The 18343-nt window shown below is 37.3% G+C and overlaps 2 long non-coding RNA genes across 2 annotated transcripts; both read right to left on the reverse strand.

The window, feature by feature from the left end:
• Positions 1-6086: 6086 nt before the first annotated feature.
• LOC118488021 lies at positions 6087-7608 on the reverse strand. The gene is made up of 3 exons (XR_004883283.1): positions 6862-7608; positions 6644-6686; positions 6087-6289 (listed from the first exon to the last, which is right to left on the reverse strand). It is a non-coding gene; the product is annotated as an uncharacterized LOC118488021 (long non-coding RNA).
• Positions 7609-12646: 5038 nt separating this feature from the next.
• Positions 12647-14462, reverse strand: LOC118488022. The gene is made up of 3 exons (XR_004883284.1): positions 13720-14462; positions 13502-13544; positions 12647-13147 (listed from the first exon to the last, which is right to left on the reverse strand). It is a non-coding gene; the product is annotated as an uncharacterized LOC118488022 (long non-coding RNA).
• Between the last annotated feature and the right edge of the window lie 3881 nt (positions 14463-18343).

Consider the following 18343-nt stretch of genomic DNA (forward strand, 5'->3'; position numbering starts at 1 on the left):
CAGCTCTTGATCGTCAATATACTGAGTCCCAAGGCAGAACCGTATCAAAACCACCCTCCAAACCAAAGACACACTCCAAACCAAAGACACACTCCAAACCACCCTCTCAACCCAAGAAAGATGACGACAAACACTCATCCACTGAGAACAACGTTCATCGCGATAGAGAATATACTGATGCATCCAATGCTAAGGGTTGCACCTACAAATACTTTGTATCTTGTAAGCCCCGGGAATTTACAGGGGAGAAAGGTGCTGTGGATTGTATCACCTGGCTAGATGAGATGGACACTATTGTGGACATCAGCGGGTGTGCAGAGAGGGATGTGGTGAAGTATGTGTCCCAGTCATTTAAGGGCGAGGCCCTGGCATGGTGGAGGGCGTTGGTGCAGGCATCTGGTAAGTCTGCTTTGTACAAGATGACATGGGAGGAATTTATTGCTCTCATTAAGGAAAACTACTGCCCTCAGCATGAGGTTGAGAAGATCGAGGCTGACTTTGTGTCACTGGTGATGACGAACCTGGACTGCCAGGCATATTTGACGAGTTTCAATACAATGTCTCGTCTGGTCCCATACCTTGTGACCCCAGAACCTCGAAGAATTGCCCGTTTCATTGGGGGCTTGGAGCCCGCGATAAAGGCGAGTGTAAAGGCCTCTCGGCCGACGACCTTCAGGTCAGTCACTGACCTCTCCTTGTCTCTCACCTTAGACGCTGTCCGTCTGAGGACACTAAGGAGCAAGGAGGCTGAGAAAAGAAAACGTGAGGATGATACCTCACGAAGATCAGGGAAGAAGCACCGTGGAAACGGTGAAGGCAAAAGAGGGTCGGAGACAAAGAAAGATGGGCAAGCTGGTGAAAGGCTCAACTGCAAAATCTGCAAGAAACCCCACACTGGGAAGTGCAGATTTGCATCAAACTCACAGTCACAATCAAAGACTCCTTCCTGTGGACTATGCAAGTCCAAGGATCATAAGACTGTGGAGTGCAAAAAGATCAAAGATGCAACCTGCTATGGTTGTAACGAAAAGGGGCACATCAAGAGTAACTGCCCTAAGTATGCCAAGAAGGCGGAAGAGACCAAGAAGTCAAATGCGAGAGTTTTTCGCATGGATGCAAAGGAAGCAGTCCAGAACGACAACGTGCTTACAGGTACTTTTCTCGTAAATAATATATTTGCAAGAGTACTATTCGATTCTGGCGCCGATAAATCCTTTGTAGACCAGAAATTTTGCCAACTACTAAATATGCCTATCAAAACCCTTGATATGAAATACGAAGTAGAGTTAGCAGACGGCACGATAGAAACCGTCTCAACTGTTCTAGACGGATGTGAAATGTCCATTAGGAACCATTCTTTTCCTTTATCTCTACTCCCTTTCAAATTAGCGGGTTTTGACATTGTGCTAGGCATGGACTGGTTATCCCATAACCAGGCCCAAATCATTTGCGGCAAGAGGCAGATAGTTTTAAAGACTCCGAGTGGTGAATCTCTTACCATTCGAGGAGATACGCAGTACGGGTTACCCGAGGACGTATCTATGCTCAAAGCTTCAAGGTGTTTTAAACAGAGGCTGTGTAATTTACATGGCTCAGGTGATAATAGAAGAACCTAAGCCGAAGATCGAGAATCTTCCTGTCATTTCTGAATACCCCGAGGTTTTTCCTGAAGAACTACCTGGTTTGCCACCAGATAGACAAGTGGAGTTCAGAATAGACATCATTCCTGGAGCGGCTCCGATAGCAAGAGTACCTTACAGGCTAGCTCCAACGGAAATGAAAGAACTGAGGACCCAGTTGGATGAACTGCTGGCGAAAGGTTTTATCAGACCTAGTTCATCTCCCTGGGGAGCACCAGTCCTATTCGTAAAGAAGAAGGACGGATCGATGCGGTTGTGCATCGACTATCGAGAGCTAAATAAAGTGACCATAAAGAATAGATATCCTTTGCCGAGGATCGATGATCTATTCGATCAGCTGCAAGGAGCAAGCTATTTCTCGAAGATCGACTTGAGGTCGGGCTATCATCAACTAAGAGTCAGAGATGAGGATGTATATAAGACAGCATTTAGGACTCGCTATGGTCATTACGAGTTCCTAGTGATGCCTTTTGGGCTCACAAATGCACCGGCTGCGTTCATGGATCTCATGAATCGCGTCTGCAAGCCGTATTTGGACAAATTTGTCATAGTCTTCATCGACGATATCCTTATATATTCCAAGAACCAAGCTGACCACGAGAAGCACCTCCGTTGCATTCTCGAATTACTACAGCGTGAGAAACTCTACGCCAAATTCTCGAAATGTGAATTCTGGCTACGAGAGGTTCAGTTTTTAGGTCACGTTGTGAGTGAGCGTGGTATCCAAGTGGATCCCGCTAAGGTAGAGGCGGTCGTGAACTGGAAAGAGCCAAAGACGCCTACCGAAATTCGTAGTTTCCTAGGATTAGCAGGATACTACCAGAGGTTTATTGAAAATTTTTCGAGGATTGCTGCGCCCTTGACTTCCTTAACCAAGAAGAAAGAAAAATTTATTTGGGGCCCAAAGCAGCAAGAGTCCTTCGAAGTTCTGAAGCAGAAGCTAAGCAATGCACCTGTGTTGACACTACCTGAAGGTACAAATGAATTCGTAGTTTACTGCGATGCGTCACACACAGGCATGGGGTGTGTGCTTATGCAGAAGGGCAAGGTAATTGCCTATGCTTCAAGGCAATTAAAAGTGCACGAAAAGAATTACACCACCCATGATTTGGAGTTGGGTGCCGTTGTATTTGCACTAAAATTGTGGAGGCATTACCTTTATGGTATTAAATTCGTGATTTATTCTGATCACAAAAGCCTCCAGCACCTGTTCAACCAGAAAGAGTTGAACATGAGGCAGCGCCGTTGGATGGAGACCTTGAATGACTATGATTGCAAAATCAGGTACCATCCCGGCAAAGCGAATGTAGTCGCCGATGCCTTGAGCAGAAAAGAAAGGGTAAAACCTATTCGAATCAATGCCAAAAGCATTGAGGTCAAGAACAATTTAATTGAAAAGATATTAGCTGCACAGCGAGAGGCTGTGTTGGAAGCTAATTATCCTAATGAAAAGTTAGGAGTAACTGAGGAGCAGTTGACTCTTAGCAAGGATGGAATCCTTAGACTGAACGGACGTATATGGGTTCCGATCTATGGAGGACTACGAGATGTTATCCTCCAGGAAGCCCATAGTTCCAGATATTCAGTCCATCCTGGTGCTGACAAGATGTATCAAGATTTAAAGGCAAATTATTGGTGGATAGGCTTGAAAAAGTCTGTGGCCGCCCACGTAGCAAAGTGCTTGACTTGTGCTCAAGTCAAAGCCGAGCACCAAAAGCCGTCTGGCTTGCTACAACAGCCTGAGCTTCCCGAGTGGAAGTGGGAATGCGTAACTATGGATTTCATAACCAAGTTACCCAAAACCAGGAAAGGAAACGATACAATATGGGTCATAGTCGATAGGCTGACTAAATCAGCTCATTTTCTACCCATCAAGGAGACATACAGCTCCGATATGTTAGCCCAACTTTATGTTGATAAGATTGTAGCCTTACACGGCATACCTGTGACCATTATCTCGGACAGGGATACCAGGTACACGTCTCATTTCTGGAAGAGTTTCCAGCAATCTTTGGGCACGCGTTTAAACTTTAGTACGGCTTACCATCCACAGACGGACGGTCAAAGTGAGCGTACTATCCAAACGCTAGAAGACATGCTTCGTGCATGTGCAATCGATTTAGGCGGTAACTGGGATAAGAATCTACCCCTGATCGAATTCTCCTACAACAATAGCTACCACACCAGCATAAAGGCTGCGCCTTTCGAGGCATTATACGGTAGGAAATGTAGATCGCCTGTTTGTTGGGCGAAAGTAGGAGAGGTCCAATTATCAGGACCAGAGATTGTTTTCCAGACGACGGACAAGATTTTCCAAATCCGGGAACGTCTCAAGGCTGCGCGCGATAGGCAGAAAAGCTACGCTGATCCAAAACGTAAGGATCTTCACTTCGAAGTAGGTGAAAAAGTGTTGCTTAAGGTATCACCCAGGAAAGGGGTGATCCGTTTCGGCAAGAAAGGCAAACTGAGTCCGAGATACATAGGACCTTTTGAGGTCATTGAACGGGTCGGGTCAGTCGCCTATAAGTTGAACTTGCCTGAAGAGCTCAATGGAATTCACAATGTGTTCCACATCTGCAATCTCAAAAAGTGCTTCGCCGATGAATCATTGGTGATCCCACACACAGATGTGCATATAGATGAGAGCTTGAAGTTCATAGAAAAACCATTGTCAATTGAAGATCGACAGGTGAAGAAACTTCGAAGAAAGCACGTACCGATTGTAAAGGTCAAATGGGATGCTCGTAGAGGTCCCGAATATACGTGGGAAGTCGAAGACACAATGAAAGAAAGGTACCCCTATTTATTTGAGTAAATCTCGGGTCGAGATTTATTTTAAGGGGGTGAGGATGTAACACCTCGAATTTTTGCGTCCAATAATGTGTTAACACGTGTCATTTGTTTACACGTGGCATTAATATTGAATAAAGGATTAATTTTGACAAACCTTGAAAGTATATAAATTCGAGGGTTATAAATGTCAACAAGGGTAAATATACTGTATAGTAACCCTAAATAACGCTTGTACCTTCAAACGAATAAATCATAGAAGCGAAACGCGGAAGAAAGTGAGAGATTACGAGCTACAGGGGTTAACTGTGTCAACATGTTTAATTATACCTCTGAGTGACCCTTTAACGTTCCCAAGGCTTCGTAACACTATTGAATAGCTATAAAAAATACGGTGTTTTAGCAACTTTGAAGTTAGGAATCCTCCTTATGGAAAGTTCGTTCTGTTCCTCTATGCATCTCTGTGATGGGTAAATCTCCATGAAAAAGGGGGGCAACTAGCGAGCAATACGCTCACTAGAATATACTGTACAAATTCCGCGAAGTTCCGTCTTAAAACGAGAGAGTTATACTCAAATTCGTATGAGAAGGGTTAAAAGCGTCAACAGTGAAAGTTAAGGCTTTCCAAATAATTAATAAACTAATCGGGGACTTAATAATGCGGGTAAATAACACGAGGCCCCTATCGGTAAATAACCGAGGGCCAAACCGCAAAGTTACCCCTTCAAACCCGAAAGGTCAGGTAAATCATTACGAAAGATTTCGTTATTAATTACCAGGATTTCGTAATCATTTCAAAAGATTTAAAATTTCTGGAAACCAAGCCTCTCGCGACCCGCGTGATGGTTAAGGTTAAGTCGAGGCGGGCCGCGAGCCTCCTATTATACGCGCCTGATATTTGAATATCAGGCGACCCGCATTAAACATACATGGAACTCCCATGCGGGCCGCGTGGGACGCCCAGATGCAGAAAGCTTGTAACTACTTGCCTTTTGAGCTTGTGAATGATCAAAACCTCAATCAATGAGGCATGGGCGCCCCCTACTCGACCCATACCACTTAGGGGCACCTGCCCATCATCCATACTCAGTGTAGCATGAGTTGTAATGATCCTAGAGCCCAAATTTCACTATAAATAGCCACATTTGGCTCATAACATTCACACAACACAAATCAACTTCTCTGATCATTCTAAGGAGCTCCCAAGCATCCATCTCTGCTCTGTAAACAAGAAATAACTTCTGTAAGTCGTTCACAATCAATATGGTCTTGCATTTCCATAGTTATAGCTTATAAACACAACCATCGTAACTAACGGTTGTCATTACAACAACTTGCAAATGGTTCAGTCTTATGACGAATCAAAAGTGGTTTTGAGTTGGTATTTATGTGGGTAATAAACCTCTAAAAGGGTTCCCCCTGATCACCACTCTAACTATGTCAAATATCGAGTCAAACGCGCACTTAAAAAGTCAACAGAAAGTCATTTTGCCATTTTCTACATAATCTGTAATGTATACGTTATGAAACTTGTTTTGATGTTCAGTGTCACAACCCCCGACCCCTCAGGAACGGGCGGCCGTGAGCCAGTTTCGGTGGTATCGTGTATTGTCTAATTTGGCAGCGGAATTTTTCATCAGGACCGTAGTTAGGAAATATTTTTATCAGAGTAAAACCACCATATTTTCATAATATTAAACACATGGGTAAAACCCAAGTTTGTAGTACACACATTTTCATAGGAATAAATCCTATTTTGTTTAATAAAAACATCTATTTTATTTTAGGTAACTTTATTGCCACTTTCCCAAGCCTTCAGTGCTCTCCAGCTGGCTTTTATTGGCTTCACACTAAGTTACCTGAAACACGTGTTTAAAAACATTTTATCAGCAAGAAATACTGGTGAGTGAATCCCAGTTTAATCAAGTTTAACTAAAACCAATTTGCAGTATTGAGGGCACATCCGCAATTACATTTGTATCCAAGACATCACAATTAACATCAGTGGTACGGTCATACTCAACTTATGGGATGTTACCACGCCAGTAACCAATTTTGTATACAAAACCCCAACATACCCACTATAATTGTATTCTTCACAAATACTCAATAACTGTCATTTGCATGGAAAGGTATTTAAGGTTTTGTAAAAACATTTAACAAAAAGGAGATTACTCACAAAAATGAGTACATAAAAAGAAGGATCAACTCACATTGCTATTATAGGGCTTTCCTTTGTGATTCCCTGGTTATAGTCTAATTAAATAAACAATGCACACGCGTTAGTATAATAACCCATTTTAACATTAGTAATACCCTACCCGAGACGGTATTCCAACGACTACGTCGGGCAGAACCACGACAGCCGTTACGGAACCCTAGATCAATCGGGCAGAGTATCTAATACGTATCCAGGGGTTATGATACTTACAACGAGGCAGAGCTTCGCTAATTAGGGGGGCATTATACCCGGGTATTACTTCTACTACTCAGAAATTAAGAGAGAGAAAGAAAGAAATGAACGATCGGACTGAAGGCTCGACGATCCAATTTATAGGGCTGATACTGAACTCTCTCGCGGCCCGCGTCAAATAAGAACAGGTCTTACGCGGCCCGCGTTGACCCAAAGTCAACGTATAGCTATGCTGAGTTGAGGTATAGGCTTGACGGGTGTTGTGCCACGTGGCGGCCCAGGGCTGCGCCACCTTTCTAACCTCTCGCGGCCCGCGTTAACTAAGCGAGGATCTTTACGCGGCCCGCGTAAACTTATATTTTCTTGTTTTTAATTTATTTTAAATGCTATATTGTATTCCGGGCTCGGTTTTCACATACGGGGTGTATTTTAGGAAGTGTAGGGTATCAGAGGTGTTTTTGGAGAGTTGTTATATTTCGAGTTTCACTCCTGGGTTATTTAATAAAATATATAGTGCACTCACATTAAGTATGGTAACCCAATTTCATGTTATCCCTACATCACGAGACAGAACCCCAACGAATTTAGGCAGAGCCTTGACATACGTTACGGGGCCCTACGTCAGTCGGATAGGGTATCGGTGATCGGGGGTTACAATACTTAAAATAGGGCAGGGCTTTGTAGGATTTAGGGGTGAATTACTAAACCAAAAAGAATATAGTGTGAGAGAGCAACATAGAGGAAAGGTTTAAGCAGTTTGAAGCTGAAGCCTTGAACTTCTATTTATACTAGAGTTTTACTTGGAGGCTACTGCTTGCCCCTGGTCACGTATCAACATAGAATTTATGTTTCAAATTTAGACACGTAGAATAAGCCTCCTTCATGCACGTATTCATATAAAATTAATGCACTGTTTGATTTCTTTTATTGCCTACAAAACCACCATATATGTAAATATGTTAGTTTAGTATTATAATTAATTTATTTATATCATCCATACGTGGATGATGATTTATTATTATTAATTTATAAATAATTTTAACTGCTTCATTCATTTGGCGCTTATAGCTTCTAAAATGTGACGTTTTACAAAATAATGAATATGCCATTAGAATGCGAATATTTTTGTCTACCTTTGGGTCTAAGTTTCATTAAAAACGGAATAGGTTCAAATATAAAGTATTTTTATAATTTAATTATTGAATGGTTCCTACGCTTGCCCAAAATACCTCATATTTCCATTGGTCAATTTACCCATGATGCATCCTTTTAATAATATAAGTTATAATTTATATAAATAAAAATTCTGGGAATGTTACATCCTCCCTACCTTGTTTTAAATCTCGTCCTCGAGATTCCCTGAAATATGGAGGAATATTTAGTTAATTTAGTTTCTAGGTATATTCTGGTCTTTGTTTTGAATCTCACTTTTCTTTGACCAGAACTATTCTCTATGCTTTGAGATTCTTACCTTTAATTTGTATGATCCTTTAATTGATTTAAATTCTTCATTTACTTCTATAACTTTGAAGAGGTAGAACTAAAGATTTATCAGTTAGGTATGTATTCCTGTCATTTCAAATAAATTTAAGGGTTTCGAATGGTAAATCTTAGTAGAATTGTAGGAAAAAGAGTTCTTGTAAGTATATCTAGTCGTGGTTACTCGTATTTTCTCAAGAGCTCTTTAATAAAGGTAAAACGACTCTCTATTAGTTTTTAGATGTTTTGTGTCTTAGCACAACTTTTGCTTACAGGCTTCCTGCATTAATAATCGCAAAGGGAAATCTTATACTTTCCATGGCATCCCAACTTATAGGGTTCCCGTCGTTCTTCTTGTCACATGAGTTTCGAGACTGATGATCAAACGAAATAGTGTTTGATATCGGAATTATAGACGTATACGAGAGATTTCTGATTAAATCTAAAATTATCATTGACACACCTGTTCGTGATTTATCCCTAATTGTCAATCATTATGGTCTTTGGATTTCCTCATAGATATACATATCTATATAATCATATATTTCACATACTGTTATATACACACCATTCATCAGGTCAGTGTACTTAACAGATTCATATTTCCAAAAACAGGTCAGACATCAAGTCATGGTACTATTTAGGGAATTCCATTAACATAACATATACCTCATCCCACCCGGTCTTGCCGGAGAGGTACCCCCATCTCACCCGGACAAGCTGGAGAGTCTACCAGTCTTGCTGGAGAGGTAATTATCATTGTATTTCCCTTAAATAGAATTTCTCTCAAATCATGATTTTAAAAGTGCATCATTTATTTTGACTTATATCAAAAAACAAGGAAATTAGTATTCTCATGATGGATCATATTCTAGAACCGAGTAGTATTAATAAACAAGAAATAACAGTGGCCAATTGTTATCGCTTATTTATCATACTTGCACTGTTCTAGTCATCATCCTCACGGGATACCAATAACCATCCCACTTTATCTACACAAATATTTGGCTTATCTCAAAGCTTTACACTAAGGTATTTTTCTTAGATTCAAGTCTAAATATTGTCCTGGTTGTTACCAGTGAATATCAATATCGTAACTCTTTCATTTAAGCATAGATATTATTATGGTTGTAGTTTTCTTTTGGTTGGAGAATGGAGTTTCAATTATATCATTGTCTCCATTGATATTATAGCTAGGTTCAACGTAATAAGTATGCTTCCAGCTAACTCTATTCATGCTTATATATTATGAGATTCCGATGCACGGAATATTTTATTGAGACAGATAGTATTTTAAAACATAATATGTTTCAGGATTTATTATTATAATGGCTTCGTGTTTTCATAAAAATCACCAATGATATTTCCTCTTATATTTATCTTACAAAAGATATTATGCTGGGTGTACCATTAAGAAATTCTATCATGTATATACATGTGTATATTTATTATTTAGAAACAAACCAAACTTTCAAATTTCTAGTTTAATATTTAAACTTATGTAATATATATACGCACATATATAAAGTAATAACTATACATCCGATGGTACCAATCATCAAGCTTATTTCCATGACTTTATGTTATCCTTATCAAATATAATGTTCTGGAATTAAAAGTTTATGGAAATAAATTACTCAAAATATAAATTTTGTGGACTCATAAGAACAATTTCATTTTTAACTAATGGGTTAAACTATACCAGGCTCTTTATTTATTTTACCTCAATAATTTCTCCTCAAGTAACTATCTATATATCTATTCCAATTTTCACATTCCTACCTGTTTCCTTTTGTATCAATCATAAGATACTTTTAAGATTGAAAAGCATTATTTAGAAGACTATGTGCATATATGACTCATGACATGGTATTTATGGGTTACCCAGAGATATATATACTATATGTAAATTACTTTCTGTAATCGAAAACTTTAGTTATAGCAATGTAACGGATATATATATTAAATATTAATATATAGTATAAACTTAAAACACCTAATTTTTTTTTTTTCAACCTTGTGTAACGTACTTCATCCCATACTATCAAAGTATGTTTATTTTATATTCAAAATATGTTAAAATTAATACTTTACTTTGCATATATTCGAGATTTTTTTTTTCAAGTATTCAATTAAATAGATCTTCTATAGATTCACGTAACCGACTTTATATAATTTATTTGTGTCACAGGTACATCACTGATATTTTATTACCACAGTTATTTTAGGAGAATCTCCATCTCCATTATTACTCTTTTAGTATTAAGTTTAACCAACCACAATCCAATCTCATCTCCTTTATCTGTATTATAGTCTTTTTAAATTATGAGAACTTCGAAACTACTTAAAGTAAGTTTAGCATCCAATTTATCAACTCAACTCATTTACTAATATTGTATTATTTAGCTATTATACATCAGCCAAGTGACTCGAATACCTTTCTTTAGGATACACAATCCTATCACTAATATGACTGGTTAATCTTATTTCCAGGCATAAGACCTATTTTGGACATATCTTAATATTAGAGATTTGTAGAAATGCTTTCAATGTTTAGTTAGGCCTTTCTACATAGTCTAACCAACCCAAATCTCTAAAATTTTAAATGATTTTATTAAATCATGAATACCAATCATATTCATTTAATCATCTATTTTATTACTAAGTATTTTAATAGAAACTTTTACAAGTAATTCCAACATCAGTTATTTCATAAAACTATGAAAGTATGAAGTCTTATGGTCAACTAGTTATAAACCAAAAATGATAAAATAGAGTGAGAAATTGGTACACCTGGGTTTCAAAACTTGCTTTGGCTAGATCCACTAAAGCAATCTTTTAAAGATTTTATCATTTCTTAAAATCCTTTCGGTTAATTTAATAGCTTCGGTTTAATTTATTGGAATATAAATTATTTTGAAACACTATTATTAAAACCATAAAGTTTTAAAGTTTTATACCATATATTTCAATATATATTTTTAAACCAAAGTAAATGATTGGTTTCAAAAGAGAGTCATAAACATGACTGCTTTGTTAACAACTAACTTAGTTTGATGTATATTATAATGTTATTTGAGTAGGTGGTATTAATTATCACAGACAAATTTCTAGTATAAATATTTGGGTACCATCATAAAAATAGATTGATTAAAAACGGCGAACATTGCGACTTATATATATATGTATATTTATTGCAACTACAACTGGGGTTCAAAATATACTAGGAATTATGCGTTCATAACTTATTTTAGTCTATCTAGGTTATAGGAGTATTATGCTCAACATACTTTTATGTATGGTTTTATTCTATCTTTTTCTTTTACTAGGTTATTTATTTAATGGGCAAAATTTCTTTTAAAATTTCTGGCTCATAGGTAGCATGGGTGCTGGTACTGGTTTTGCGGTTCAACTATTTAATATAAGTTAATATTTACTTCTGTAGTGGCTAACATATGGAGATTTACCCATTTATCTTCCCATGGTAGGTTATTGCCTGTTTCCTGAGTTTGTGCATTTGTTCCCTTATGAATTATTACTTCCTTTGGTTGTGACTTCTTTATTTTCTCTTGACTTTTTTTTTTCTTCTAGTAATCCTACTTCTCTTTTTTAGTGGTAAATAGTTTCTCAGACTGTGCCTTACGAATAAAATTTTCTTCTCAGTATCTGCTGAGTATCCTGAGGGATTTGGTTGAAATGAGGTTCCCTTATTTTTACTTCAAAAAAAACATTAACTATTAACTCTCTTTTATACCGATTGTACAAACCATCAGACCCATTTTTTTTTAATGGTGTACTATAACGCATGTTTATTATAAGTATACTATACTACAACGTGTATATTATTTTACATACAATTAGTATTGTATATTAACACGACTTCTGGATTTAAGGTCAATTCAGGAATTTACCATAATCTATACCACCATTCATAAGGATAGATCATGGTATAGATCATGAAGTCTATGAATCAACTACAATAACATACTTTTATTTATTTAAGGAGGATACATAATGTTATTCGATTTCTTATGTAAGTTTACCATAAATTATGATTTTAGATTTAATATCTAAAATTTATACTCATGATCTATGAGTATTTTTACAAAATGAACGTGTATTAATATTTCCTAGTAAGGTTGATATACACATAGTAGTATACACACACATATATATATATATATACATATATATATATATATATATATATATATTACGGTACATTCATTTATTTAAGAAGAGGTCTCACTCAAGGTGATACCTTAAGTTACTAATTGTATAAGAATGTAGTATAATACATCTGCCAAGGTGGCCTATGGGTACGTCTAGTCATATTGGTTACTCATACTCTGAACTCCAAAACATAAAAACCATAATATAAATATTAAGATTTATCTACACAGAATAACACATAAATTGTTATATTAATTTCCTAACACAGAATTTAAAACTTAAGTGTCAGCAGAACACTTCTTTGGCTTGAACCAGTGGCATAGCTCTGATACCACCTTTTGTCACAACCCCCGACCCCTCAGGAACGGGCGGCCGTGAGCCAGTTTCGGTGGTATCGTGTATTGTCTAATTTGGCAGCGGAATTTTTCATCAGGACCGTAGTTAGGAAATATTTTTATCAGAGTAAAACCACCATATTTTCATAATATTAAACACATGGGTAAAACCCAAGTTTGTAGTACACACATTTTCATAGGAATAAATCCTATTTTGTTTAATAAAAACATCTATTTTATTTTAGGTAACTTTATTGCCACTTTCCCAAGCCTTCAGTGCTCTCCAGCTGGCTTTTATTGGCTTCACACTAAGTTACCTGAAACACGTGTTTAAAAACATTTTATCAGCAAGAAATACTGGTGAGTGAATCCCAGTTTAATCAAGTTTAACTAAAACCAATTTGCAGTATTGAGGGCACATCCGCAATTACATTTGTATCCAAGACATCACAATTAACATCAGTGGTACGGTCATACTCAACTTATGGGATGTTACCACGCCAGTAACCAATTTTGTATACAAAACCCCAACATACCCACTTTAATTGTATTCTTCACAAATACTCAATAACTGTCATTTGCATGGAAAGGTATTTAAGGTTTTGTAAAAACATTTAACAAAAAGGAGATTACTCACAAAAATGAGTACATAAAAAGAAGGATCAACTCACATTGCTATTATAGGGCTTTCCTTTGTGATTCCCTGGTTATAGTCTAATTAAATAAACAATGCACACGCGTTAGTATAATAACCCATTTTAACATTAGTAATACCCTACCCGAGACGGTATTCCAACGACTACGTCGGGCAGAACCACGACAGCCGTTACGGAACCCTAGATCAATCGGGCAGAGTATCTAATACGTATCCAGGGGTTATGATACTTACAACGAGGCAGAGCTTCGCTAATTAGGGGGGCATTATACCCGGGTATTACTTCTACTACTCAGAAATTAAGAGAGAGAAAGAAAGAAATGAACGATCGGACTGAAGGCTCGACGATCCAATTTATAGGGCTGATACTGAACTCTCTCGCGGCCCGCGTCAAATAAGAACAGGTCTTACGCGGCCCGCGTTGACCCAAAGTCAACGTATAGCTATGCTGAGTTGAGGTATAGGCTTGACGGGTGTTGTGCCACGTGGCGGCCCAGGGCTGCGCCACCTTTCTAACCTCTCGCGGCCCGCGTTAACTAAGCGAGGATCTTTACGCGGCCCGCGTAAACTTATATTTTCTTGTTTTTAATTTATTTTAAATGCTATATTGTATTCCGGGCTCGGTTTTCACATACGGGGTGTATTTTAGGAAGTGTAGGGTATCAGAGGTGTTTTTGGAGAGTTGTTATATTTCGAGTATCACTCCTGGGTTATTTAATAAAATATATAGTGCACTCACATTAAGTATGGTAACCCAATTTCATGTTATCCCTACGTCACGAGACAGAACCCCAACGAATTTAGGCAGAGCCTTGACATACGTTACGGGGCCCTACGTCAGTCGGATAGGGTATCGGTGATCGGGGGTTACAATACTTAAAATAGGGCAGGGCTTTGTAGGATTTAGGGGTGAATTACTAAACCAAAAAGAATATAGTGTGAGAGAGCAACATAGAGGAAAGGTTTAAGCAGTTTGAAGCTGAAGCCTTGAACTTCTATTTATACTAGAGTTTTACTTGGAGGCTACTGCTTGCCCCTGGTCACGTATCAACATAGAATTTATGTTTCAAATTTAGACACGTAGAATAAGCCTCCTTCATGCACGTATTCATATAAAATTAATGCACTGTTTGATTTCTTTTATTGCCCACAAAACCACCATATATGTAAATATGTTAGTTTAGTATTATAATTAATTTATTTATATCATCCATACGTGGATGATGATTTATTATTATTAATTTATAAATAATTTTAACTGCTTCATTCATTTGGCGCTTATAGCTTCTAAAATGTGACGTTTTACAAAATAATGAATATGCCATTAGAATGCGAATATTTTTGTCTACCTTTGGGTCTAAGTTTCATTAAAAACGGAATAGGTTCAAATATAAAGTATTTTTATAATTTAATTATTGAATGGTTCCTACGCTTGCCCAAAATACCTCATATTTCCATTGGTCAATTTACCCATGATGCATCCTTTTAATAATATAAGTTATAATTTATATAAATAAAAATTCTGGGAATGTTACATTCATAAAACATGATATTAAGCATATAAACTTGTTTGCGCTCGTTTGAATCGACCATTTGCTATATTGACCCGGTTCGGAGCCGAATGTCGCAAAAGTTTGACTTTTGCTTTGACTTCAGTTCTGACCCGTTTTAGTGAGGTATAGATATACCTTAGGACTCTCTTAGGACCAGGTTACATGTTGGTATAAACCTCTGTGATCGGTTCATGAGTTATCCGAGTCTTTTACGTGTTTCCGTTAATCGCCTAAAAGTTGACCGTAACGCCATTTTGAAAATAAAACGAGTATTTCGGACTCGTGAACGGACCATAACCTTGCTTATTAAATTATAAGCATGTCCTTAAAGTTTCACGTCAATCCGAGGTCTAGAATGAGAGTTATACTAATTAGCGTAATTTAAATAAACTTTTGTAATAAATGGCGCAATTAGCATAACGCCCATCTAAACCAAGAATTCGTCACCAAAACTTTTACCCACTGTTATAAATTAATATTTTGGGAATTTTAAAGATTTTTAATAATTTTTACCCTACTCATAACCTGCGGTTATGGCTACGGTTCGGTAAATACCGAATATGCCCTTTTCGGCCAAAACATGAGTTCTACAAGGTCTTTTGACCCGATTCTAGTTGCTACTGGTTCCAAATAATAAATAAAGTATTTTAAGCTTTATAAGCTGTTCGGGAAACTCAGATTCCCTGTAGAACTCGAAAAGCTCTTTAAAAGTCTTTAAAATGACCAAAAAGCCCCTACGGGGCATAATATTAACTTAAACTCGTTACGGGCATCACGGAAGGTATCCTACTGATACCACAACCTCTTTAAGGCGTATTGACTTAGGAAATAAGCGTAAGACTCTCATGGTTAACCGTTTCGCCTATTGCGCGCACGGTTCGGCTTATGAAACTAGTTTTCATAATTTAGCCGATACGGGTCAAATTATATTATTTGAACCCCAAAATCCAGAGTGTGAACCATAAACTCATATAAAACAAGTCTCTGAACTTGTTGGGTCAGAATCACACTCCATTCTCGGTTTTCGCCTTTTCGCGCGATTAAACCATATCTATATATATCGGAACCAACCGGTCTAGGCTACGGCTAATATAAGGACCCGTTAGGATTCTAAGAGGTTAATTAAAACCTTCATTCCAGATTAGGAGCCCCGGTAAAAGCTATCGGCGATTTAATCAAATTAAGGAAATATACTTGCAAAGGTAAATGCTTTAACTTATTTCCCCTATATGGGCTTGGGTTACGGTATGTTAATACCGCTTGATTGAGCATTATATTTTTCCATCGCTTAGGTGGTTAATTAAATAATATGATCGGCTCATTTAAACAGTTTTGTTTCTTAAAAGCCTTTGGGGGGTTTAATGACCGTTGTCCCGGATATCCTTGGCATCATTTTACGAAATGGCCACGACCATCGACATCCCGGTGTAGGCGTACACCCGGTATACATTGTCGACATTAAATTAAAAGACGTAGCCGTTGGTTTTTATACTACGGTTTTACGCAATGTGGTGTGTCTATAAATCTTTAACCCGGCACGACCCGGGCTACTGAACGCATAAAAGAACATGTAAAACGTTCACAAGATTTTAATAATTTTCCCAAGTTATAAAAGAGTTTGTGCCTTGTGCATTCAAATCAATTTTAAATAAACATTTTCAAATGTGTCAGTTGAATGTATTTACCAGTGTAAACTGACGTATTTTCCCCAAAAAGATTAAGTGCAGGTACTATACGAAATGGGCTGGTATAGGCGTCCTAAGCATCGTACATAGCCTCGCAAACTCGATGTTGCATCTGAATGAACAATATTTATGATTTTTGATCCGCTGTGGATATATTCAACTTCTGTAATACATTTGATATTACAACCAGAGGTTGAAGTTTATATATTTATCTTAAGCTTCCGCTGTGCATTATATAATTGTGTGGTTTGACTATATTGTTGCCAACATCGTCACGGTAATCCCCCACCGGGCCCACCGGTGAGACACGTGGAAATCGGGGTGTGACAGCTTCGAAGCCATCGCTCAATGAAACCATAAATTTGAGCAAACAGAAACCTAACGGAAATTAGATGACGTTTTGCAAAAAGGAGAATCAAGTTAGATGTTGTTTAATTTGGATATTACATGAAAGATTTGGAGATTTGGGAAATTTGGGTTTGGTTTAATATGGGTTTAGTTGATGTTTATGACAGATTTGGGTTCTATTTGTTTGATTTGCAATGGCAACGGGAACAAAAAAAGGGAGGTGCATGGTCAAAGTTAAAAAAGAAATGAGGGGTTGTTCATTGCAGAGATTGGGAGACACAAGAGAATATAGAGTAGATATGATCTAAATTTATATTCAAAAACACCCTACTAATTATGTTCTCCGGTCGCCGGATCTGCGTTCCCCGCCACCAGCCACCACCCCACCCCCTGCTACATCAGCCACCTGCCGTCTTCTTTCTCGCAACACCACTTGCAGCAAAGCAATCATAACCCGTAGATGTATCTGGCACTAACAACACTAAAAAATCACCTTTTGTCAACAAAATTATCGATATTCAGGTAGGGTGTTTGTTGATCTTTGGGGTAGGGTGGCAGCAGGATGAGGTGGTGGCGGCAAGATGTGGATGTTAGGTTTTAGAGTTAGAAAATTGGGGGAGAAGATGTGTGTATGTATTTTTTTTGGTTTTATGTATTAAGCATTTAAATAAAAACATGAATTAACCATAATACCCTTAAGTGAATAAACTTAACTGAAAATTTTAACCTGATTAGTAACAAAGGACCTACGGTGTAATGAGTTTTACAAATAAAGGATTGTGAGTGTAATTATTGAAGTTAAAGGCTATCCGTTGTAATTTGGTACAAACATAAAGGACGAAAAATGTGATTTACCCATTTTAACGGTTAATTGAGTTAACAATTAAAACCACATTTATTGAGATGCTTTTTTTTTACTTATTTGTATAAGACATTAATGTACATAGTTAAATTATAAATTTATTTTTTCTAATCTATACATATACTAGTCTAAGTTCACGTGTGACACACGGGTGACTAATAAGAAAAATAACTACTTTAATATACAAATTCAAACTCATTAAAACAAAGTGATCATTATTTACTTTAAAAGGACTTAGCGCATTCCACTAATTATCTGATACTAACCGCATGAGCACGGCCGGTTCATGACTCGAGTAAACGGAGTTATATTGATAGAATCAGCTTTATCAAACACGATATAATTTCATGTCCAAAACTGAATAGAATTACTACAAACAAACACATATACACCAAATCACACATGTAAAC

The sequence above is a fragment of the Helianthus annuus genome, chromosome 16 (assembly GCF_002127325.2).
Source record: "Helianthus annuus cultivar XRQ/B chromosome 16, HanXRQr2.0-SUNRISE, whole genome shotgun sequence".
NCBI lineage: Eukaryota > Viridiplantae > Streptophyta > Magnoliopsida > Asterales > Asteraceae > Helianthus > Helianthus annuus.